The sequence below is a fragment of the Bos taurus genome, chromosome 7 (genome assembly GCF_002263795.3).
Source record: "Bos taurus isolate L1 Dominette 01449 registration number 42190680 breed Hereford chromosome 7, ARS-UCD2.0, whole genome shotgun sequence".
In the NCBI taxonomy this organism is placed as follows: domain Eukaryota; kingdom Metazoa; phylum Chordata; class Mammalia; order Artiodactyla; family Bovidae; genus Bos; species Bos taurus.
The window spans coordinates 66317743-66343359 of record NC_037334.1 but is presented as its reverse complement, the minus strand read 5'-3'; the positions used below and the strand labels follow the sequence as shown (position 1 = coordinate 66343359).

Sequence of the window (25617 nt, the reverse complement as noted above, 5' to 3'; positions counted from 1 at the left end):
TTCATTCCATCATACCCCATATTCTTGCCTCACAAAGAGTCAGAATCCTAAAAAGCTGATGGGTGAGATGTCCCCTTTCTACAGATGGCTCTTAGATCTCTACTGTGCTTCCAGTCCTGGCAGTTGTAACTCTATAGAAGAGTCTCTGCCAAAAGCCTGGATGGCCAGACTATATGGGAAATGAGAAACTCCAGCAGGTATGGAAGGATGAAGTTTTCTTAGCCTTTGGATCTAAACCTATGGTCATTCTGGCTGCATGACTCTGCTCTGAGTGGTTCTGTTGTGTGGTCTCAAGGACATATCAAGAGTGATCAAACATGTCTACCAATGAGCTCTTCAAAAAAGGGTGCTGTGGCATTTTATTGGCCAGAACTTCCAAAGATAGGGACTCCTGATATTACAATAGAGGAATGGAAAGGGAAGGGCAGAGGTGTCTGTGGGTTAAGAAAAAATGAAAAGCTTTAGCTGACATGTCAATGAAAAGATTCAGCTTAGGAACCTAAGAGTTCTCATATTCTCTTGAGTATAAAGGAAAGAAAATAAACAAAAATCAAAAGAACCCCAAAATAAGAAAAAAGGTAGAGGTTACAGGTTCCTGGGAACACTAGGTTAGTTGCTTGGGGAGCCCCTTCTCTCAATAACAGTCTGACGCTCAAGTTGGTTTTTATTCTGAATGATTTGTTGGCAATACTTCTGGATATATGAAGTATCTCAGTTTGAAGTTTATAGTATCTGGGAGCAACAGACTTATAAATAAAAGGATGTAACATTAGGGAAATGACAAAACTAGTCAAACTGATCACATGGACAATAGCCTTGTCTAACTCAATGAAACTTTAAGCCATGTTGTGCAGGGCCACCCAAGACGGACGGGACATGGTGGAGAGTTCTGACAAAATGTGGTCCACTGGAGAAAGGAATGGAAAACCACTTCAGTATTCCTACCTTGAGAACCCCAACAACAGTATGAAAAGAAAAAAGATAAGACACTGAAAGATGAACTCCCCAGGTCAGTAGGTGCCCAATATGCTACTGGAGAACAGTGGAGAAATAACTCCAGAACGAATGAAGAGACATAGCCAAAGAAAAAACAATACCCAGTTGTGGATGTGACTGGTGATGGAAGCAAGGTCCGATGCTGTAAAGAACAATATTGCATAGGAACCTGGAATGTTAGGTCCATGAATCAAGGTAAATTAGAAGTGGTTAAACAGGAGATGGGAAGAGCGAACATGAACATTTTAGGAATCAGTGAACTAAAATGGACTGAAATGGGTGAATTTAACTCAGATACCATCATATCTACTACTGTGGGCAAGAATCCCTTAGAAGAAATGGAGTAGCCATCATAGTCAACAAAAGAGTCCAAAATGCAATAGTTGGATGCAATCTCAAAAATGACAGAATGACCTATTCATTTCCAAGGCAAACCATTCAATATCACAGTAATCCAAGTCCATGCCCCAACCAGTAATGCTGAAGAAGCTGAAGTGAAAAATTCTATGAAAACTGATAAGACCTTCCAGAACTAACAACCAAAAAAGATGTCCTTTTCATTATAGGAGACTGGAATGTAAAAGTAGGAAGTCAAGAGATACCTGGAGTAACAGGCAAAGTTGGCCTTAGAGTACAAAATGAAGCAGGGCAAAGCCTAACAGAGTTTTACCAAGAGAACGCACTGGTCATAGCAAACACCCTCTTCCAACAACACAAGAGAAGACTCTACACATGGACATCACCAGATGGTCAATACCAAAATCAGATTGATTATATTCTTTGCAGCCAAAGATGGAGAAGCTCTATACAGTCAGCAAAAACAAGACTGAGAGCAGATTATGGCTCAGCTCAAATTCTTTATTGCCAAATTCAAACTTAAATTGAAGAAAGTAGGGAAAACCACTAGACCATCCAGGTATGACCTAAATCAAATCCCTTATGTCTATACAGTGAAAGTGAGAAATAGATTCAAAGAATTGGACCTGATAGATAGAGTGCCTAAGTAACTATGGATAGAGATTCATGACATTGTACAGGAGGCAGGGATCAAGACCATCCCCAAGAAAAAGAAATGCAAAAAAGGCAAAATGGTTGTCTGAGGAGGCCTTACAAATAAGTGTGAAAAGAAGAGAAGTGAAAGGCAAAGGAGAAAAGGAAAGATATACCCATTTGAATGCAGTTTCAGAGAATAGCAAGGAGAGATAAGAAAGCCTTCCTCGGTGATCAATGCAAAGAAATAGAGGAAGACAATAGAATGGGAAAGACTAGAGATCTCTTTAAGAAAATTAGAGATACCAAGGGAACATTTCATGCAATAAATAAAGGACAGAAATGGTATGGACCTAACAGAAGCAGAAGATATTAAGAAGAGGTGGCAAGAATACACAGAAGAACTATTAAAAAAAAAGATCTTTATGACCCAGAGAATCACAATGGTGTGATCACTCACCTAGAGCCAGACATCCTGAAGTGTGAAGTCAAGTGGGCCTTAGGAAGCATCACTATGAACAAAGCTAGTGGAGGTGATGGAATTCCAGTTGAGCTATTTCAAATCATAAAAGATGATGCTGTGAAAGTGCTGCACTCAATATGCCAGCAAATTTGGAAAACTCAGCAATGGCCACAGGACAGGAAAAGGTCAGTTTTCATTCCAATCCCAAAGAAAACTACTGCCAAAGAAGGTTCAAATTACCGTACAATTGCACTCATTTCACATGACAGCAAGATTTTGCTCAAAATCCTTCAAGCTAGGCTTCAGCAATACTTGAATGGAGAACTTCCAGATGTACAAGCTGGATTTAGAAAAGGCAAAGGAACCAGAGATCAAATTGCCAACATAGGCTGGATCATAGAAAAAGCAAAGAAATTCCAAAAAATATGTGCTTCACTATGCTAAAGCCTTTGACTGTGTGGATCATGACAAAACATGCAATATTCTTAAAGAGATGGGAATACCAGACCATCTTACCCACCTCCTGAAAAATCTGTATGCAGGTCAAGAAGCATCAGTTAGAAATGGACATGGAACAACAGATTGGTTCCAAATCAGGAAAGGAGTATGTCAAGGCTGTATATTGTCACCCTGCTTATTTAACTTATAAGCAGACTACATCATGCAAAATGCACAAGCTGGAATCAAGATTGCCAGGAGAAATATCAATAACCTCAGATATGCAGATGACACCACCCTTATGACAGAAAGCAAAGAAGAACTAAAGAGCCTCTTGATGAAAGTGAAAGAGGAGAGTGAAAAAGTTGGCTTAAAGCTCAACATTCAGAAAACGAAGACCATGGCATCCAGTCTCATCACTTCATGGTAAATAGATGGGGAGACAATGAAAATAGTGACAGACTTTATCTTGGGGGGCTCCAAAATCACTGCAGATAGTGACTGCAGCCATGAAATTAAAAGATGTTTGCTCCTTGAAGAAAAGCTATTACCAACCTATAGAGAATATTAAAAAGCAGAGACATTACTTTGCTAACAAAGGTCCGTCTAATCAAATCTACGGTTTTTCCAGTAGTCATGTATGGATGTGAGAGTTGGACCATAAAGAAAGCTGAGCACCAAAGAATTGATGCTTTTGAACTGTGATTGAAGAAGACTCTTGAGAGTCTCTTAGACTGCAAGGAGATCCAACCAGTCAATCCTAAAGGAAATCAGTCCTGAATATTCATTGGAAGGACTGGTACTGAAGCTGAACCTCCAGTACTTTGACCACCTGATGCAAAAAAACTGACTCACTGGAAAAGACCCTCATGCTGGGAAAGATTGAAGACGGGAGGAGAAGTGGACGACAGAGGATGAGATGGTTGGATGACATCACCTACTTGATGGACATGAGTTTGAGTAAGCTCCGGGAGTGGGTGATGGACAGGGAAACCTGGCATACTGCAGTCCATGAGGTCACAAAGATTTGAACACAACTGAGTGACTGAACTGAACTGAACGTTAGGAAAAAGATATTTAAAACATTAAAGAAAACACTCAGGGAGACTCTATAGTTTCCCAAATACTCAAAGAGTTTTTGATAGAAAAATAACACACCAGGAGGAGCTGACCTCAGCAGACTGCCATCATAGGAGTACCAGGCTCCCACCCCACTGTTTCCACAGTGGACTACGAAAGCAGCATGAAGTCAATCCAAGGGAGATTGGCCTTTGCCTTATGAAATAATCCCATGTAAAATGTTTATATATTCGTTCTGAGTCATCTGCATTATCAGCTTCGGACCCTCAGTGTAAGTGAAGGGAATCCTCAACCACAGTTAGCATATGGATTCTTCAGTTCAGTTCAGTTCATTCACTCAGTTGTGTCTGACTCTCTGCAACCCCAGGGACTGCTGCATGCCAGGCTTCCCTGTCTATCACCAACTCCCAGAGCTTATTCTAACTCATGTCCATTGAGTCAGTGATGCCATCCAACCATCTCAACCTTTGTTGTCCCCTTCTCCTCTCTCCTTCAATCTTTCCCAGCATCAGGGTCTTTTCAAATGAGTCAGTTCTTTGCATTAGATGGCCAAAGTATTGGAGTTTCAGCTTCAACATCAGTCCTTCCAATGAACACCCGGGACTGATCTCCTTTAGGATTGACTGGTTGGATCTCCTTGCAGTCCAAGGAACTCTCAAGAGTCTTCTCCAACACCACAGTTCAAAAGCATCAATTCTTCGCTGCTCAGCTTTCTTTATAGTCCAACTCTCACTTTCATACATGACTACTGGAAAAACCACAGCTTTGTATAGACAGACCTTTGTTGGCAAAGTAATGTCTCTGCTATTAATATGCTGTCTAGGTTAGACTCTTGAGAGTCCCTTGGACTGCAAGGAGATCCAACCAGTCCATTCTGAAGGAGATCAGCCCTGGGATTTCTTTGGAAGGAATGATACTAAAGCTGAAACTCCAGTACTTTGGCCACCTCATGTGAAGAGTTGACTCATTGGAAAAGACTCTGATGCTGGGAGGGATTGGGGGCAGGAGGAAAAGGGGACGACAGAGGATGAGATGGCTGGATGGCATGACTGACTCAATGGACGTGAGTCTCAGTGAACTCCTGGAGTTGGTGATGGACAGGGAGGCTTGGCGTGCTGCAATTCATGGGGTTGCAAAGAGTTGGACATGACTGAGTGACTGATCTGATCTGATCTGATCTGAGGTTAGTTACAGCTTTTCTTCCAAGGAGCAAGCGTCTTTTAATTTCATAGGTGCAGTCAAAATCATCTACAGTGATTTTGGAGCCCAAAAAAGATAGTCTCTCATTGTTTCCAGTGGGTTTTGATTATGGAACTTACACAGGACTGGGAAACAGACTCTTGGAGGGCACAAACAAAACCTTATGCATACCGGGATCCAGGAGAAAGGAGCAGTGACCCACAAGAGACTGACTCAGACTTGCCTGTGAGTGTACAGGAGTCCCCAGCAGAGGTGTGGGTCAGCAGTGACCTACTGCAAGGTCGTGGGCACTGAGTGTGGCAGTGCGTCCAGGGGACCTTTTGAAGGAGGTAGCCGTTATCTTCATTACCTCCACCACAGTTCATGCTCAGTAAATGTTTAATCCAATTTTCTGTTGATGGGTGGGGCTGTGTTCCTACCCTGTTGTTTGATCTGTTTGCCCTGAAGCCAAACTGTGGTGGAGGTAATGAAGATAATGGCAACCTCCTTCAAAATGCCCCACACAGGCATGGACTCAGCATGGCTCCGCCCATCGGAACAAGACCCAGTTTCCCCCACAGTCAGTCTCTCCCATCAGGAAACTTCCATAAGCCTCTTATCCTTATCTTCAGAGGGCAAAAGTGAAAAGTGAAAGTGAAGTCGGTCAGTTGTGTCTGACTCTTTGCAACCCCATGGACTGTAGCCTACCAGGCTCCTCTGTCCATGGGATTTTCCAGGCAATAGAACTGGAATGGATTGCATTTCCTTCTCCAGGGGATCTTACTGACCCAGGGTTTGAACCCAGGTCTCCCGCATTGTAGACAGACGCTTTACCATCTGAGTCACCAGGGAAGTCCAAAGTGAAGTCGCTCAGTGGTGTCTGACTACTGCGACCCCATGGACTGTAGCCTACCAGGCTCCTCCGTCCATGGGATTTTCCAGGCAAGAGTACTGGAGTGGGTTGCCATTTGCTTCTCCAGGGGATCTTCCTGACCCAGGGATCAAACTCTGGTCTCCTGCACCGCAGGCAGACGCTTCACCCTCTGAGCCACCAAGGAATTCCCATTCAGAGGGCAAACAGAATGAAAACCACATTCACAGAAAACTAATCAAACTGATCACATGGACCACAGCCTTGTCTAACTCAATGAAACCATGTGGGTTCTAGTCTCGGACAAATAGTGTGGACCTCAGCTTTACCACTCATGAGCCTAGGGGTACCAGGCAAGTTCATACACCTCCAAACTTAGCTTTCCTCATATAGTTTGATAATGCTCATCTTAAACACATCTTTTAGAGTCATTGAAAGACTTAATGAGATAATGGGAATAAAGCATATGGAGGTCATAGTGCCTGGAGGAGATGCAACCTAAGATGCCATAGAAAGAGAGGGGGCTATAGGAAGTGCTGGATGGAGCTGAACCACAGACAAGAGGCCAAGTGAGAAACACTATCCCCAAATGGCAAGAGGAATTTGAAATCACTTACAGACAGATTGACTGAAAATGTTCTTGGTATCAACCTTGAGAGATAAACTCTGAATCTATGTCTTAATCATCTTTTGCAGATGGATTACCAAAATTTAGCCAGGAGAAGAGCTAAGCATATCTTTCTCAAACTGAAAAGAATATTTGAACTAGGCTAGACTTTAGACTTATATCTAGCAGTATTTTCTCCCACTCAAATACCTACATCTGTTGTTTTCCATTTTCAACACTAGATGGAATATTTAAGAGCTGATATATTCCCATATTTATTTCACATGACTAAGAATGGTGTGTGGAAATGACTAAATATTTTTTAAACTTACTGTTAAGTGGCTCCCATGTGTCTACAAAACACCTGCATCCCACACTGGGGAAGAAAGAAAGAGAAGGAGCAGACCCCCATTTTAAAGAAGGAAAAGAAAATCTAAGTGGGTAGACAAAGTATCCAAAAAATCTGGAAGGAGCAATGTGGCCTTTTACAAAGAAAAGCAACAATAACGTACTGTTTTAAAACAGAGAAAATATCTCTTTAAAAATCTTGCTTTTAAAAAAGGTCAGAGAAGTTTACGTTTACTCAAGTGTAAATGTCAATTGGAATAAGTGATACCTGTGAGAAAATGGGGAGACCACTGACCTTTTATCCAAAAGAAGGCTAGAAATGATGTCCAAGAAGAGTGAAAGGAGGGATTAAAAATGTGTAAGGAGTTTGAACAAGGGAAAGAAGACAGAATGAAGAAAGATCCAATTAACTGAAACTGCTAGTTGCACACACAGGATGCTTTCCGTTCCAAAGCCATACCAATCTGGTTAAATTTTAAAAGGGGATAAATTAGGCTACTGACTGATCAACTTGCAGGAGAGTTTCTACCCAAGTCTCAGTGTGATCCCAGACTCACCATTTCTTCATTTTTTTTTTAACCTCAGAAGCGGGGTTGACTTTTCAAACATATTTTTCCCTAGTAGTGCCAGCACATTCATGTTTACATGAAAAGAATCTGCTCACTGGATAACTTAAAATCACAGAATTTTGTCTTCTCTTAATTGGTCTCTCCTGAATTATGTGCACATCCTAGAGTCAATCACTGTGACTATGGGGCTGCTCAGTCGCTCAGCCGTGTCTGACTTTTTGCAACCTCATGGACTGTAGCCTGCCAAGCTTTTCTGCCCATGGAATTTTCCAGGTAAGAATTCTGGAGTACATTGTCATTTCTGACTCCAGGGGATATTCCTGACCCAGGGATCGAACCTGCATTTCTTGCTTCTCCTGCATTAGGATATGTGATTGGCCTATGCCCTTAAGAAACTGTCCTTCAAGCCCCAAGTTAAATCCATCCCACCGAAACCATTTGGCTTGGAATATTGTGACATATAATAAGAAAGGAACTAGAAAATATATATATAAGAAAAGCAACAGATTTTCTCTACATATAATGACTGAGTTTCTATTTTTTTAGGTTTTCAATCTTCTTTTCTATAACAAATATCTTCTTATCACTTCAACCTTGGAGTAAAAAAAATCTTTATTTTTATGTAAGATTAAAAATAATTATAAATAATTAGTTCTAAATAAAAAGCATTTAGTTCTGAATTTCTTATTTCCAACCAAACATAAGTCATATAAATCAATGTACACTACTGTGATGGACTGGAACACAGCCTTCCAAGAAGAAACAAAAAACAGGTATTTAACATAAATTAGGTTATTTGAAAACAAGCCTCATACATGTGATTAAGCTACCCTTCCTTCAAAAGTCTGAAATGAACTAACTTGCCCTCCTTAAGAAAATGACATTCAGGCATCTTTGTGAACCTCACAAACTTATCATAAGCCATATTTATCATTTAAAGAAATTGTGTCCGGACTTCCCTGGTGGTGCAGTGGGTAAGAGTCCACCTGCCAGTACAGGGGACACGGGTTAGATCCCTGGTCCAGGAAGATTTCACATGCCACAGAAAGCTAGATCCGTACACCACAACTGCTGAGCCCACGCTCTAGAACCCACAGGCCACACTACTGAGCCCACATACCACAAGTAATGGAGCCTGCGTGTTCTAGGGCCCACAAGCCACAACCACTGAGCCCGTGTGCTACAACTACTGAAGCCCACGTGCCTAAGCCTATGCACTGCAACAAGAGAAGCCACCTCAATGCGAGGCCAGAGCCCCACAAACAGTAGCCCCCATGCTCCACAATTAGAGAAAGCTCATGCAAAAAAAAAAAAAAAAGGCAATGAAGAATACAGCCAAAAAATTAAAAATAAATAAAATTTCAAAAAGAGAAAAGCACCACAAAATCATCCTAGGTGAAAATGCTTATTTTATTAAAATTGATGGAAAAAACTTTATTTTTTTTAAATAGTCAATATCACTAACCTAAGGCTTCCCTGGTTGGTGGCTCAGCAGTAAAGAATCCACCAGCAATGCAGGAGATACAGGAAATGCAGGTTCAATCCCTGGCTCAGGAAAACCCCCTGGAGGAAGGCATGGCAACCCACTCCAGTATTCTTGTCTGGAGATTCTCATGGACACAGGAGCCTGGCAGGTTACAGTTCATGAGATCGCAGAGTCGAATGCTACTGAAACAACTTATGACACACACATCACTAATCTAGACTACTTTATAAAGCTGTTCATCATCAAACTCTTAGATGCCTTGTTTTCAACCTTTTCTCTTAACACTCTGTGCTCACATCATACTTTCCATACACCTTTACCAAATACTTTCCATACATCTTTCCAACATCTTTACCAGACTTCTCACCATTTCCTCCAAATAATCTTAACTTTTACATATTTATATTTTTGTACTGACTATTTTCTTTAATTCTCTTTTACCCCTACTATTTGTTTATTACTTATACCTCTTTATAATATTTTTAGTTACTGCTGTAGGATTTATGTCTACCTCTAAATATTATATATTAATTCACATAGAATGAGACTCTTACAACAACCTATTTCCAACTTCTCCCTCCCATTCTTTGTGATGTTGTTGTTATACATTTTATTTTTATATACATTACACTTTAAAATATATTATTACCATATTTACTTTAGACAGTTATCTTTTACAGTGAATAAGAAATAAAATTTATATTTACCTTCATTTTTACTGTATTCATTTCTTCAAGTTTCTGTCCGGTATCGTATTACTTATCCTGAATATTTTTTTAACATCTTTTGTAGCAGAGGTCTACTAGTGATAAATTCTTTCAGATGTTGAGTATTCGGGGAAAAAATGGATTTTACCTTCAATCTTGAAAGATATTTTCACTTGAGATTTCTGAGCTTCCTAGATCTTTAGTTTGGTACCTTTAATTATTTTGAGAATATTCTCAGTCTTATATTTTCAAATATTTCTCTTCCCTCTCTGTATTTTCCAACTATACAAATGTCAAAACATTTGATGTTCTTTCATAGCTTTTGGATATTTTTACTTTTTTTTCACTGTGCTACAATTTGAGCAATTCCTATTGACCTATCTTCAAGGTCATTGATTATTTCCTCAGCTGGGTCAAGTCTACTATTGAGCCCATTAGAAGAATTCTTTATTTCTAGTGTGTGTGTGTGTGTGTGTGTGGCATTTCCATGAGACTCTTTCTTATAGTTTTGACCTCTCCACTGAAATTTCCTATCTGTTCATATACACTGTCCACCTTTTCCACCCATCACTCATGGGAAATAGATGGGGAAACAGTGGAAACAGTGTCAGACTTTATTTTTGGGGGCTCCCAAATCACTGCAGATGGTGACTACAGCCATGAAATTAAAAGACGCTTACTCCTTGGAAGGAAAGTTATAACCAACCTAGATAGCATATTCAAAAGCAGAGACATTACTTTGCCAACAAAGGTTCGTCTAGTCAAGGCTATATGGTTTTTCCTGTGGTCATGTATGGATGTGAGAGTTGGACTGTGAAGAAGGCTGAGCACCAAAGAATTGATGCTTTTGAACTGTGGTGTTGGAGAAGACTCTTGAGAGTCCCTTGGACTGCAAGGAGATCCAACCAGTCCATTCTGAAGGAGATCAGCCCTGGGATTTCTTTGGAAGGAATGATGCTAAAGCTGAAACTTCAGTACTTTGGCCACCTCATGCGAAGAGTTGACTCATTGGAAAAGACTCTGATGCTGGGAGGGATTGGGGGCAGGAGGAGAAGGGGACGACAGAGGATGAGATGGCTGGATGGCATCACTGACTCGATGGACGTGAGTCTCAGTGAACTCCGGGAGTTGGTGATGGACAGGGAGGCCTGGTGTGCTGCGATTCACTGGGTCGCAAAGAGTCGGACACGACTGAGCAACTGATCTGATCTGATCTGATCTGATAATTGTTTTAAAGTTCCTGAATGATTGTTCTAACATCTTAGTCATCATTAAGTCTGACTCTGTTGATTGTTTTTTCTCTCAATAATGGGTTTTTTATTTGCTATTATGACTGATTAATTATTAAAATTAACCACAATTATTTACTGAATGTCAGATATTTTACATAGAGCAATGAGATTAATAGTACTCATGCTTGGAAACAGGCACGCCACTTCTTTAGTCAGGTCATCAGTGTCAGGGATTGAATTAATCTAGCAAATGTAACGGAGAAGGCAATGGCACCCCACTCCAGTACTCTTGCCTGGAAAATCCCATGGATGGAGGAGCCTGGAAGGCTGCAGTCCATGGGGTCGCTGAGGGTCAGACACGACTGAGTGACTTCACTTTCACTTTTCACTTTCATGTATTGGAGAAGGAAATGGCAACCCACTCCAGCATTCTTGCCTGGAGAATCCCAGGGATGGGGAAGCCTGGTGGGCTGCTGTCTATGGGGTCGCACAGAGTCAGACACGACTGAAGTGACTTAGCATAGCATAGCATAGCAAATGTAAATCAGGAGCGGCTAGAAATGTGCTCATGCACTTAGACCTGATCTTTTGCACCTCCGCCTTTTCATCTAGCAATAATGGCTCCTCAGCTATTCCTGAGGGTTACACAATGCTGCCCTTTCACAGTAGTTTAAGTCTTTTGCTCTGTAGGACATATGGTTCTGGGAAGCAGGCTTTTGTACCTTTCTCACAGGGGCTAATCTGTGAGATTAGCTCCTCCTCCATATCTGCCTTAGTGAGGATTGATTTCCCTAGTCTCTTGCCCTGACCCCAGACTTTCTTGTGAACACCTGGTGAAGATTTACAGAAGAGAGCCTGAGAAGGGTCCAAACTCCTCTTGTATGAGGAAGTCCACAACTTCTCTTATTTCATGCTAGCCCATATTCAGCTAAATGCTCGCAAAATGTTAATTGAATTCTTCTCACTCATCTGTATGGCAGCATCCTCTCTTGTTTTCTGTCACAGAAAATGTCACAGTCCACTGGTCCTATTTCTCCTTGGAGAAATCTCTTCCATTACAGAATTTGCTTGCTCTGTGACCTCAGCTCTCTAATAGGTCAAAAAACAGGCTCTGATTTTGTAGTTAGCTGAATTTTTCTCAGTCTTAGAATGCAGGTGATGTTCTTTCCAACTTTTTATCCTAAGTGGAAGTGAAACCCCTCTATACTTTTGTACACTAGTAATATCCCATCAGCTTCATGGGAAATAGATGGGGAAACAGTGGAAACAGTGTCAGACTTTATTTTTAGTGGCTCCAAAATCACTGCAGATGGTGATTGCAGCCATGAAATTAAAAGAAGCTTACTCCTTGGAAGGAAAGTTATGACCAACCTAGATAGCATATTGAAAAGCAGGGACATTACTTTGCCAACAAAGGTCCATCTAGTCAAGGCTATGGTTTTTCCAGTGGTCATGTATGGATGTGAGAGTTGGACTGTGAAGAAAGCTGAGCGCCAAAGAATTGATGCTTTTGAACTGTGGTGTTGGAGAAGACTCTTGAGAGTCCCTTGGACTGCAAGGAGATCCAACCAGTCCATTCTAAAGGAGATCAGTCCTGGGTGTTCTTTGGAAGGACTGATGCTAAAGCTGAAACTCCAATACTTTGTCCACCTCATGCGAAGAGTTGACTCATTGGAAAAGACTCTGATGCTGAGAGGGATTGGGGGCAGGAGGAGAAGGGGACGACAGAAGATGAGATGGCTGGATGGCATCACTGACTCAATGGACGAGAGTTTGGGTAAACTCTGGGAATTGGTGATGGACAGGGAGGCCTGGTGTGCTGTGATTCATGGGGTCACAAAGAGTTGGACACGACTGAGAGATTGAACTGAACTGAACTAAATAATAATAGCTAATGTTTATTACATACTTATTACATGCCTGGCATAGTGCTATGGGATACATGGAATAGCTCATTTAATCTCACCATTGGACTTCCCTGGTGGTCCAGTGGTTAAGTATCCACCTGCCAATACAGGGGATATGGGTTCGATCCCTGGTGTGGGAAGATTCCACATGCCATGAGGCAAATAAGCCCATGTCCTCAACTATTGAGCCTGCACACCACAACTACTAGGCCCATGTGCAGCAACTACTGAGCCCACAGGGTGTATATACCAAAGCCCACATACCCTAAAGCCTGTGCTCTGCAACAAGAAAGCCACTACAATGAGAAGCTGGCACACACCGCAACTAGAGACTAGCCCCAGCTCACTGCAACTAGAGAAAAGCACGTGCAGCAACGAAGACTCAACACAGCCAAAAATGAATAAATAAATAATTGATTTTTTTAAATCCTCACCATGATTACACCCATTTCCTAAGCTGGGAAATCAAGACATAGAGCAATTAACTTATTTGCCCAAGGTCTCACAGCTGCTAAGGGGTAGAAACTTAACACAAGCACAGGCAGTGTGACTCAAGAGCAGTGCTCTATGACAGCCTAGAGAGGTGGGATGGGGTGGGAGGAAGGTTCAAGAGACAGGGGACATGTGTATAGCTATGGCTGTTTCATGTTGATATATGGCAGAAACCAATACAACACTGTAAGCAATTATCCCCCAACTAAAAATAAATAAAAATTTTTAAAAAGAGCAGTGCTATGATTCTATAATGTTGCCTCTGCCCTGTGAGCCCCTTGAAGACAGGAACAAGCCCTTATTCTTGTGCTGATCTTTTCCAGCATGTATCACAGTGCCTCAATTCAAAAGAGGCAGTCAGTCTATGTTTGTTGAAGGAAGGAATTAACTGCCTTTCTTCTGCCCCTGAAAGTCAAAGTGAGGTTTGGAAGCAGTGACCTGGGGATGGGCTCACCTGGTCTTGTTTTCTGCCCACCTTCCTGTCTCACACGCAGGAACTATATGTCATAATACATGATGAGAAAAAGTCTCTAGTACCTTGAACAATCTCCTCCCCATGCTGAACAAGTCAGTTCATGACAAGAAAGCAATGATTAATAGCTTATCTGCCAAGTGATGCTTGCTTGATTAAGAGGAAATATGGTCCATATTTCATGTAAGTTTCCCTAAACTTCAAACACATAGACTCAAAGTTTAGACTCTGCTCTATCAAGCTATGGCTTCAGACTGTGTGTCTTTACCCTCCCCTCATCTCAACTAAGCAATGAAAACTTAAAGGTCAGAATCTATAAATTGTATTTCTCTGTATCCCACACAGTCCCTAGCACAAAGCTCTACAAGTACCTGTTGAATGAAGGAATAAAAAAGATTAATTTCAACTGCTCCAGTGTTGCAGTCCAAACAAACTATGGCAGAGTGATGTTCTTCCACTAAATGCTGGAAATTTTTAGGATATATATAATTCAAAGGCTTGGCACCAAACTGTTCCAGGGGTAAATCATTTTTATCCAAGATGGGTGAATGTCAGTTCTAAATCTTTGTACTTGATATTCTTCTTCTGATTCCTCATTCTGAAAGGCCACTGGGCTTGAGAAATATATGAAAAACTTGACCAAGTTTTTCCATTTATTAATATCTTAAAAAATAGTAGAGATAATGATATCCTATATGCTCAGTTGTGAAAATTGAATGAGTTGACAAATGCAAAAGCATCTCAGAAAATATAAATTACTATACAAATGTCTGTATTTTTACTACAGTCTTTCCCTTAGGTCAATGCCTTTAAACCCTATGCTTAATAATTGGAATAATAATAATAATGGGCATCCCAGGTAGTTCAGTGGTAAAAAAAAATCCACCTGCCAAGCAGGAGACATTCAACCTCTGGGTCTAGAAGATCCCGTGGAGAAGGAAATGGCAATGCACTCCAGTATTCTTGCCTAGGAAATCCCATGGACAGGGGAGCCTGGAGGGCTACAGTCCATGGGGTGGCAAAAGAGTTGAACACAACTTAACAACTAAACAACAATATTAATAATAATAATAACCAAATTTTATTTAAGGCTTATAGGATTTTAGGCTATAATCTATATCAACTCTTACGAGTCCTATAAGTCCCTATGTGCTAGGTACTATCATTAGTTCCACTGATACAAAGAAATTCAGAGACTCATTAAGGTTAAAGGGCTGGGTTCAGATCACATGGGCTTCCCTGGTGGCTCAACTGGTAAAGAATCTCCTGTAATGTGGTAGACCTGGGTTCAATCCCTGGGTTGGAAAGTTCCTCTGGAGAAAGGATTCACGTGTGGGTTTCCCTGATAGCTCAGTTGGTCAAGAACTCGCCTGCAATGCAGGAGACCCTAATTGGATTCCTGGGTCTGGAAGATCCCCTGGAGAAGGGATAGGCTACCCACTCCAGTATTCTTGGGCTTCCCTTGTGGCTCAGCTGGTAAAGAATCCACCTGCAATGCTGGAGACCTGAGTTCTATCCCTAGGCTGGGAAGATCCCCTGGAGAAGGGAACAGATACCCACTCCAGTATTCTGGCCTAGAGAATTCCATGGACTGTATAGTTCATGGGGTCACAAAGAGTCAGACACAACTGAGCAACTTCCACTTTCACTTAAGATCGCATAGTAAGTTATAGTTTGAATTCAAACCCAGACAGTATGATTTCAACATCCCTGCTCTCAAGCATAGCACTCTGCTGTCTTCTAAAGTGAAAGAAGAGATTTTGTTAAGTCTAGTAATGAGAATAGAGAAGGCAATGGCATCCCACTCCAGTACTCTTGCCTGGAAAATCCATGGACGGAGGAGCCTGGTAGGCTGCAGTCCATGGGGTCGCTAAGAGTCAGACACGACTGAGCGACTTCACTTTCACTTTTCACTTTCATGCATTGGAGAAGGAAATGGCAACCCACTTCAGTGTTCTTGCCTGGAGAATCCCAGGGTCGGGGAAGCCTGGTGGGCTGCCATCTATGGGGTCACAGAGAGTCGGACACGACTGAATTATGAGAAAGCTAGTGAGATCACAGGACATCTGATGAGTCCAATCCTTGATCCTCATCCATACACTATCCTCTGATTATCTACTATTCCCTGATTATCTGCTCTACTTTTATTGCTTACCATCTATATGCTAATGGTATTCAAACCTCTGTCACTCTGGCCTCTAGAACCTTCTATCTACCCAACTACGCATTCATTCAGCAAATACCCATTGAGCACCTGTGTGTCAGGCCTGAGCTAGATGTTGGATGGAGCATAAGATGAAACACCTGATCTAACAGAGCTTACATTTTACTAGGTGGAGAAAAACAATGAATAACTATATTCATCCATTCATTAAAAATAAATACAATGACTTCATATAGTATTGCACCATATAAATGTTTCCAGGGTAATCATCCCAAAAGAGGGAGAAGCTGTCAGGAAGCTGAATTGCCTTTTCTAATAGACTGAGAAATCAACAAAGTCATTCACCTCATTCAAATGAAGTCACTAGAGCCAAACAATGCATGTTCAAAGGGAGGAGAATCAGGTCCCATCTTTTGATGGGAAACAGGTCAAAGATTTTGCTGATAGCCTTTAAAACCATCACACCAGCCATTTTCCCCAACCCTTGGAGGGATATAAACATCTCAGCTCCCATAGTCAAATCTGGCAGGTTTAAGAAAGTATGCTCTGACACAAATTATAAATTCAACTACATTTGTTAAGGAATAATTCTAGAATTCCAAGAAGCTGACCCTGTCTATCCTCCCCAGTGTAACCCATTCCCTTCCCTCTTCACCCACTCTCTCCTCATGACACTGCCTTGAATGGTTATTTTATATTTCAACCCATATAAACATAGAACTTTGTCTTTCCAGTTTCCTCATTTGGATCACAGATTCCCAGGGGTATTAAATATGTAACATAGTTATCATCTGAGTATCTTTCACAGTATTTCAAAAGAAATGATAGTCGTAGATCACGGAATAGAGAAAAGAAGAAACGAAATTTTCTCTTTTTTTTTCTTTCTGAGAATACCTGTTCCTCTAAAACCCACTTTAGGATATATGCACTATAAGAGACACATATGCACAAACTAAGGATCATTATGCAAACTATAATGAAACAGCAGATTCTCCAATACCTAGGAAGTCATTGGAGACCATCTAGTGGCACCCCACTCCAGTACCCTTGCCTGGAAAATCCCATGGACGGAGGACCCTGGAAGGCTGCAGTCCATGGAGTCGCTAAGAGTCAGACACAACTGAGCGACTTCACTTTCACTTTTCACTTTCATGTATTGGAGAAGGAAATGGCAACCCACTCCAGTATTCTTGCCTGGAGAATTCCAGGGACGGGGGAGCCTGGTGGGCTGCCGTCTCTGGGGTCGCACAGAGTCGGACATGACTGAAGTGACTTAGCAGGGTACAACCATCCTATTTTATCCTGAAGTTTTATCAATCTTGCTTTATTTAATTCACACGATAAATTTATGAGGAAGGTACTATTATATTTCCATTCCTTCCATAAATACAAATGAAGCTAAGAGCATGATATTCCCAAGTTTACACCAATCAGTAAGTGGGAGTTCAAATCTGGTTTGTCCTGAGTTCAAATCCAAGGACTCCATCAAGGAGGAATTGAGGGTCAAGAGAGAGAAAAGGACGTGCCCAACACTGGGATTTCAGTTTTCTGAGTCCCAGTCCAATGTTCTACTCAGATACACAAGACAAAATTCTTTCCTCCCTAAATTCAAATTTTGAATCAGTTCACCCTCAACCTGAAATTTCAAACCACGTGTTTTGTCTTCATTTCTTTCCCTCTTGGAGCTGAATTCAAATAAGCAGGAAAGGATGGAAGGGCATAAAGATCATAGAAAGAGGGAGTTCTGTTAACACAACATCTTGCCACATGAAAAGGTCAAATGGTGCTCTTTTTCAGTCTGAATAGGCTGTAATTTGAGCAACCCCAGCCATGAAATATCGGGCAATTTTCTGACCTTTTTAGCTATGACTGCAAGTGCTTTGATTCTTGGGACATTCTGTGTCTGTATTTGAAGGTAACTGAAAAAAAGAAGAAGAAGAAGAAAGAAAAAAAGTATTTCTATAGAGATACTCTGCTCTCATGATATAAAGTATAACTTTAGGCATGTGTTGTGGACACTGGCTGTTGGTTCTTTAGTTTGATATGCTTTTTTTGGCTGCCAAGTATCTGAAAGTCCTTCCTATAACTACGAATGTTCCTTCTTAGGAATCTTGGTGGGAGGCAGGGTCCACCTCTCACCATAAGGCTGAAAAGCAAGACCCTTCCTTTACAGTGATAAGCAAGACCCTTACATCTTTCAGCTAGGGGATAAGACATGGGCTTACCCAACCAGATGTCTCTACCCTGGTCTTTGAGTAAGAACCTAGTGATACAAATAGGCAGGAATAGAGGAGACTCTATTATGGATGTGGGAGCAACAATGGCAGCAGAAGCTTCAAATTTCCAAAGACGTCAGAGTCAGCAATAGCATTCTCTGTCCATTACCAGTGACAGCACAAGCCACAGCACCCAACACTATGCAGAGGGACAGCAGTGTCTTCGCAGGCTGGTTCTTAGCATGATTTTGGCCATGGATGTGGCTGCTGCTCATGATCCCTTGTTTCTAAACACATTCTGAGCCTGGATCTCCAATCTTCCCATTCTATAAGCAAATCAATATTACTTTAATAAACTGCTTCCCTGTTTAAGTCAACCAGAAACAGTTTCTTTTGCTTGCAACTAAGAACCTTGATACATCAAAAAATAAAATTGAAGAGTAATAAAAAAAAAAAAATACTAGAGACAGGTAGCAGTAGAATTTTTTAAAGAAATTATATTTAAATGTACTTGAAATTTTTCATTCAACTGATTTATGTATAAAGGAGTCAATACATCTGCTTATTATCACATTTTTTCACAATTTGTAAAACAGGATCAGATCCAAACTGATTCCCTATCCACATCCAGGTCTCCCTCTAGATAATCTCTTTTTCTGTCAAGCTGTCAAGCCTCATCACTCAGGCTTAAAACTCCACAATTATTTTCATCTCTTTCTTCTCCCTCATATCCGTTAACCAAATACTTTAGTTATTTGGTTAGTAGTAGTGACCTTAGTAGTGACCTTAGTAGTGACCTCACAGGTCTTTTCCTGCCTTCACACTTCCAATGGACAGATCTAATACAGGGAATTATCAACTTCTACATGAGCGATAATGTTTAAATTTCCCTACCTGTCTCCATTGTGTCCTGTGTCAAACTCATTTTCCCTAGACACTGTTTGTGCCTCATGACCCACAGATCAAAATCTCTGATGGGTGACCACTGCTTACAGGATCAAATCCAAAATGGTCAGCGTGACATATGAGATTCCTCATGATCTGATGCTTTCTTACTTTTCCAATTTGACCATGTGCTTCTTCTTTTTTTTTTTTTTTCCATTAATGCACACATTTAAATGTACTGTTCCCACTTGAATAAAATTGTTAACAGTAAATTTTATTATCTGTGTATCTGTAGAAAAATATGTTTTTCCTCTACAGAAAACAGGAACAGGAGAGCCAGTCTGAATCCTCAAGGGAAAAAAAAGATAGATGGATTGAAACAGTACATATTTGCAACCTATTTAGAAATTTAATATACTGTCCTCAGATAGAGGACATATCAGATATTAAACTGGTCAGAACAGATACCACACTTGATCTTAGTCCAAAAGGCCAAAAAGCAATACCATCGTGTGTTTCTATCTATCCACCTTAATAGAGTTGACCAAGGAACATATTTTGGAACATAAAGTACTGATTTTTTAAATTAAATCAAGATATATAATGCATGCTTGAATTGAAAAGTACAGCAATTAAAAATTTTTAAAAATCCAAAACAAGTTGCAAGATTTTTTATAGTTACAATATTATTAATAAAATAGCCAATTCTAAAACTATATATCATATAGAAAACATTTATTATGTGCAAAACAACTGTCCTCTTAGAACTATCCATATAAATACTACAGAAACTTTACAAGGTAGGTGTTATAGTTCCATTTACATGTGGGAAAACTGAAGTCCTAAAGGATTGATAAACATATTCAAAAACATTCAGCCAATAAATGCACAGTGAATATTCAAATGTCAGTAAGTCAATTCTTAAATAAAGAGCATATTTTCTTAAAGGCAGATTACCACAGGACTATAGCAACTACATAATAAAGATAGAAGTTTTAATGTGATATATGTTTTAAATGGATTGTAAAAGGAACAATACTATTAGCATTAATTTCCCAACAGAACCTTAGTACATCTGATAGACTATCAGTGCTCTATGCACAATCCATATTCTCTCTAGGAATTATATTCTAGTGGGTTTGGCATGGAATGTAGTACCATGTATTTTTATTCAGCACCTGGGTATTGCTCATGGAAGCGGTCCATGATTATAGCTTTGTGAGATCCTGAAATAGGTAATAAATGTGGAGTATTGATATGAGATCTGGGTTATATTTCTTTTGGCTCTGCACTCTCTTGTTCTATGACCTTGAATAACTGTTTTAGTGACCCTCAGCTGTAACATCTCTAGGTGAAGGAGGATAAAGTGAATTAACTGACTTTTCAGCACATATCCCACTCATGAATGTGCTGGTCCAGGAAAAACCAAAAAGGCCTATTTCACACACTCAGAGTGTTCAATTGGCAGGAACTGCCTGAAATTCTGGGGTAGGAAAGATCCTGGAGTCCTTAACCTTACTGAACTTCTCCCTTTAGTTCCAACTCAAAGGCTCCATCCAACTCTAAAAACTTTCTCATCACTCCTTTCCACATTCCAGTTTTTATACTTCTAACAACTCATTGATTCATTCTGCCTTTTAACATGATAGTAGTTTATCTATTTCTTTCTCAAAAGAAACGTCATTGAATTGCTGTGGGGTTGTAGTGAAATAACACATCTAAAATGTTTAGAACCAAGTACAAATGCAATTATTATTTATTTCAATCTATTTGGTTTTCAAATTCTAGACATCTCAGGTGAAAATTATTAAATATTGGTGATGAGTGCAATAGCAAACATGCATGAAGGGAAGCTGGTGCTCAGCACCATGGACAGCTCAGAAGGCATGCCAGAATTCCTGTGGCAGTTCTGACACAATCTACAATATTTTCCAGCTCCACCTCTCTGTAAGGATAAGTTAAAGGCTCTTGCCTTACACTTTCGGGATCTCCCAGGCTCCGAGAGAGACATCCTTATCTCTTCAGGGTCTTTAACGTATGCTATTGCCATCTAGATCTCTCACTGCAGAATAACAATGAAGAGTCCAGGCGCTGGGTCAGACTACTTGATTTGAATCATGGTTCCCCCACTTACTAGCTGTGTGACAAAAGACAATTTGTGGGTATCTTAGTACCTCAGTTACCTCCTCTGTTAGATGAGATTAATTATCATATCTAATTTATAGGATTCTAGTGAAGACAAAAGGATACAATCTACATAAAGTATAGCTTGGGATAGCTTCAGTTCAGGTCAGTTCAGTAGCTCAGCCATGTCCAACTCTTTGCAACCCCATGAATCTCAGCACACCAGGCCTCCCTGTCCATCACCATCTCCCGGAGTTCCCTCAAACTCACATCCATCAAGTCAGTGATGCCATCCAGCCATCTCATCCTCTGTCGTCCCCTTTTCCTCCTGCCCCCAATCCCTCCCAGCATCAGAGTCTTTTCCAATGAGTCACTCTTCGCTAGTGCCAAGCAAATTCTCAGCTCAATTGTTAAACATTAGCTGTTAGCTGCCACCATGAGGCCACAGAACTGTTTCTAGCCTGGCCCTGCCATAGACTCATGTGGCCTCAAGAAAGGCCTTTACTTCCTCAACTAAAAACATGAGTTGGCTGAGAGCAGATATTTCCAAAGTGGAATCCACAAAACCTGAAATATTCTTTCTTGTGTCTCAGTACTTTTTTTTTTTTCCTATTTAACTTCTTTCCTTTATTCCTTGGGCATGGTCAACAGTCAGACCTGGGAGGGTCTGGGGATTCTAAGCACCCACCATAATGCCAGACTTCCAGTTCAGGTCCCCCAACTTTAGCATCATAAATTTTGGATAACTCAGAAAAAAAAAAAAAACATGATGTTTTCACCATCCTTCTGTCCAGGTTTTTGAGACTTCCTCAGGCCCAACTGCAATCTTAACACTAACTGTTGAGGAAGAGGTCCTCAGAAAAGGGAAAGAGGCATCAGATACCAGTATTTCCAGGCCATTGCTCTGCTCTCTGCAGTCCATCAAGATCTTCCTTGATCCCTCCAGTCATTCACTTCAATGATCTTAGATTTTTGTTTCATGCATTTGGATGGCCTGCATATTTCAGTTTTTTATCATACCTTTCTTACTGAGAGTTCCTAAAACAAAGCCATGTAGCTCTGAGCCCCTGTGTACAAACCTGCTTATGCTTTCCCTTTAATCCCCAGCATCTTTGCCCAAGTGCTTTAGAAGTGTTATAAACCCAAATAGCTTCCTGGCCCACTGCAGCTTCTAACATGAAATCATGGCTTTAAATCTCAAAATCACAGTATACCTGGTTATTAATAGCAGGGGATTTCAGCTCAACACAATGCTTTGGTAGATAGCCAGCAATCCAAGTTCAACATCCTCCAGGGTGTGAAATTAAAAGGAAAAAGAATCTTAAAAGTCTGAGAGTTTCTGTTTATTTGACTAGAGTTTTAACTCCTTTTCTATACCCTCCATTAGTAAGATCACTACTTATGGTTCAGGATCAATTTTTTGAGTGCTCCTAGAGCAAATGACTGTCTTATTCGTCTCTATAGCCTTAGTGATTAGTAATGTAATAATTTCCTAGAGGAAATTGGATTATTCTTCAATAATACCCACTTCCTCTTCTTTACTCTCATAGAAGGAACAGTTTCATTGATATTGGGCTTGGCCATGTGTCTTGCTTTGGCCAACAGGATTCTAACAGATGGAATGTAGGCAAGGCTGAAAATGTGCTCAGGTAATTGGATTTTCTCTCTTGGACCTCTACCATAACCATGAGAATAAAATGTTTGGGCTACCCACTGGTCCCAGAAGGAGTATAAGAAATATGGTGAGCAGAACTCAATGTCTCCTGCTGAGTCCAGCCTATATCAGCCAAGCCTCAATCAACCCAACTCATAAACTAAATGAATGCATGTTTTTATATGCCATTGAGACTTTAACGGTATTCATTATATAGCACATCACACAACAGAATACCAGTAAAAGTTTCAATTAATGAATTAATGAAAAAGCATTATAGCTGAAAATTTGTCATACACCCTCTAGGGAAATAATATAGAAACCAGGTTATCCGTTACTAGGGAATTATTCCAAAACCTGTTTGTCCTCCAGCTGGGGAGGGTGACATAAGAGTGCTATGGCCACATTTGAAAAGTTAGTAGACACAACCCATAACTTGTCATCACTCAACACAAGGTTAAATAAAAAAACAAAGTTTTTCAACTATGTTATATATTCTCTTTCCCTCACCAACCTTGTCTCCATTCCACACACAGAAAAAGAAAATGACCCATTTTGAGATGGGCAGAACTGTCCTAAAGTCATTCTGTGCTAGGGGAAAAACTTAATCTCTTCTGTAATAAAACTTTAGAATTTATAAGAATAAAAAATTCCCAATAAGCATATAATTGAACTGTTTTTACTACTGTGGTAAAACTGGACTGAAAATTAAAAATTCATGACCTAGTGTACTTTATAGAAGCTATGATTCAGCTCCTTGGAGAAGGTTGCCAATTCACTCAATGTAGCAAACAGAATAACACAAAAATTACCAAACCAGGTCAGATCCCTAGTACCCTTCAGCACAGAGTTCTCTGAAAGTTGAGAAAACAAACCCATCCTTGATGAAAAGTTAGGTTGCAAGCAGAAGACCCTTAGTTGCCCTTAATAAATCATTCTGGATCTGTCATTCAAGAAAGCTTCCCATAGACGTATCTGGTACTTGACTTTTCCTATGCTACAAACAACCATGAAATAAATAAATAAGAAAGCAATTTTTCTCAAACACTGGACAAGAGGCAGTGCAAGAACTGCAACCCCTAAGAGACAGGACACACATGAACTGAGCTGAAAAATCACCCCAGCAATACACTTGGGTTCAATTTCCCAATGAAAATGCCATGAGCTGAAATCCAAGCAGAGCATGGTGACCCTGCTGAGTGGAACTGGCCAAGATCAAAGTTCAGACTAGCTGAAACAGCTGGCAACTGTGCAGCAGAGTGCTGGGAAGGGAACAGCCCTAACAGAGAGGCGCACAGAAGCCCATGCTGGGGTTCCCCAGAAGCCCTCGTCCAAAGCTGGGCTCACAGGCACAGCCTGCGACTGTGCTTAGCAGAGACTGGCTGCTGTGAGCTTGAGCATGAAAAAGAGATACTGGAAATCAAGCAGTGCCAGAGGACACTGGAAACCCAGCCCAGGGTGGGTAGAAAAACTTATTAACACCCCCATTAACTCTATAGACAACAAGCCACATATCAGATAGTTTTCCTCTTAAGAGTAAGAACTATGTTTATCCTAGATCCACCCTAACAAAGCCTTCAACCAGGCTCTAACTATATTCATAGGGAAGTTTAGAACCTGAATCCCACCAAATTAAAGGGTCTTGGCTTTTCACAAATATGGCAAAATAAAATATAAAACCAAATCTCCACAATCGCTAGGTAATCATCCAGCAGTAGAACTGGCCACTAGACAAAAATAAACTTCCTTCAGGGAAAGGAGTCTATAAAATATCAATAAACAATACAAAATATCCTTAAAAAACAGGAAAATGTAGTCATAGTGAAAAAAAGTCAGTCAAAATAAACCAACACCCAGATGTTTCCACAGCAATTATAAAAACTTACTTTCACACAAAAACCTACACACAAATGTTTAATGCAGCTCTATTTATAATCACCAAAAACTGGAAATAACTCAAATGTTCTTCAATGGGTGAATGAATAAATAAGCTTTTGCACATTCATCCAATGGAAGACCATTCAGCAATAAAAAGAAATGAATTATTGGATATTTACAATAATAAGGATGACTCTTAAAGGTATTATGCTGAGAGAAAGAAACCAGTCTCAAAAAATTTTACACTGCATGGTTCCCTTTACGTTACATTTGGGAAAAGGTAGAATCATCACTATAGGAACAGTAGTTACCAAAGTTTAGGGATGGAAGAAGGTTTGACCTCAAGGAGGCAGCACAAGGAAGTTTTCTGGATGACTGAACTTTTATATATCCTATATATAGATTTGTGAGGGTGGTCACACAAACCTATATGTGTGTCTGTGTTAGTCTCTAATCATATCCAACTCTTTGTGACCCCATGGACTGTAGCCCACCAGGCTCCTCTGTCCATGGAATTCTCCAAGCAAGAATAATGGAGTGGGTTTCTATTTCCTTCTCCAGGGGATCTTCCCAACCCAGGGATGAAACCCAAAACTGCAGGCAGATTCTCTACTGTCTGAGCCACCAGGGAAGCCCCATATATGTGTCTATATATCTGTTAAAACTTGTAGTACTGTACTCCAAAAATGAAAATTTTACTGTACATTATTTTTGAAATAAAGTTTAAAGTCTGAAAGAAAAATGGATATAAAAGGAATGTTATAAACATCTTTATTCTAACAATAAAAGAAAAGTATTATATACATGAACTGATCCGAAAAATGGGCAAAGGTTATAAACAGAGAATTCACAGAGAAGA

The 25617-nt window shown here is 40.3% G+C and overlaps 1 pseudogene; it reads right to left on the bottom strand.

Annotated features, from left to right (window-relative positions):
* Nucleotides 1-19402: 19402 nt before the first annotated feature.
* Nucleotides 19403-19606, bottom strand: LOC112447638 (uncharacterized; annotated as a pseudogene).
* Between the last annotated feature and the right edge of the window lie 6011 nt (nt 19607-25617).